Below are 1753 nucleotides of genomic sequence, written 5' to 3'. Positions count from 1 at the left end.
CCATGCATTTGTCACGTCTAGACTGGACTATTGCAATGGTTTATTATCTGGGTGTCCAAATACTTCTTTAAAACGTCTTCAGTTGATCCAAAATGCTGCTGCCAGAGTCTTAACTGGAGTTACTGGGAGAGATCATATCTCTCCAGTTTTAGCTTCTCTCCATTGGCTCCCTGTCAAATCCAGAATAGAATTCAAAATCTTACTTCTAACCTACAAAGCTCTCAACAACCTAGCTCCATCTTATATTACAGATCTTATTGTTCCATATTTTCCTAACAGAGCACTTCGCTCTCAGACGGCAGGTTTACTTGTGGTTCCTAGAGTTTCCAAAAGCAGAATGGGAGGAAGATGTTTCAGTTATCAGGCTCCTCTCTTCAATTCAATTAAATAAAAAAATGCTTTATTAATCCCAAATGGAAATTAAGTGTTGTCATAGCTCATCATCTCTTGTGGAACCAACTTCCAGTTTCTGTTCATGAGGCTGACACATTATCCAGTTTTAAGACTGGACTTAAGACTTTCCTTTTAAATAAATCCTATAGTTAGGGTCGGCTTGGGTTTCCTGAGCTGTCCCTTAGTTCTGCTGCTATAGGCTTAGACTGCTGGAGGACAAACTGACCACACTTCTCACTCTACTACTGTCTTTACTTACTCTGCTCAACCTGTTTTGTATTTGTAATTATTTTTTCTATCCTCAACATGTGTTTTTTTGTATTTCTGGTACACCTGGACCTATACCTGGACCTACCATTCTGTGTTGGTCTGTCTCTCCTTCCAGTCCTCTCAACCAGCCGGTCAAAGCAGATGGTCTCTTGTCCTGATCCTGGTTCTGCTGGAGGTTTCTTCCTGTTAAAAGGGAGTTTTTCTTTCCACTGTCTCCACTGTGCTTGCTCAGGATGGGAGACTGCAACGAAGCCAAGATTCAACTTGTCTGCTGGATTCCTTAGATAGAGAACTTTACTAATTGGCTTTTATGTGAATGTTCCTGTAAAGTGCCCTGAGACAACTTTGTTGTGATTTGGTGCTTTATAAATAAACTGAATTGAATTGAATTTATTGTTCTGGAGAAAGTTGTACAAGGCAATAGCCAATGCTGGATTGTCTAAACTTTATCTGGCTTTAAACTAAGCTGCTGATACACTGGAGTTACATTGTACACTGGAGTACACTGCAAACAAAGTGCACATTGCACCTGAAATCTGAGATGCCTAAGTAAGGAGTTACGTACCTGTAACATTCCCTCCATGTCAAGCTGGATGAGCTCAACCTGGTTCATCTGAAGGATGGCCAATCCAACACGGAAAACAATCTCTAAACCCTGGAATTAGAGATAAAGAAGAGAAAGCGAAACAAAGAACGTTCAGGATGCAATGAAATTCCTGCTTTTCAGGAGACAGCATTAACAGCAAGACAGATGATGACCTGAAACACTACTCATAGATGTAGGTTGTCTGTTTTAATTTGGAAGTAGGTGGCACTAACGCACCACCTTTCCTTTGATAGTCTACCACATGTCCGTTTTTAAACATGTGGAAAATACACGCTCTAAGACCATCTCATGAGGCAACAGCTGCACATGAAATATAACATTTTATTTGTAAACTGGCACAATTTTACGGGTTAAGTCTTTAAAATAAAAATAAAAATTCCCAAATTTATGATGTAACCACAGTTCTTCACCTGAAAAAGTGTTTTATTATATAGTGGATATACACACACACACACATATATATATATATATATATATATATAT

The sequence above is a fragment of the Nematolebias whitei genome, chromosome 3 (assembly GCF_014905685.2).
Source record: "Nematolebias whitei isolate Nwh7 chromosome 3, NemWhi1, whole genome shotgun sequence".
NCBI lineage: Eukaryota > Metazoa > Chordata > Actinopteri > Cyprinodontiformes > Rivulidae > Nematolebias > Nematolebias whitei.
Note: the sequence above shows the minus strand (reverse complement) of the source record.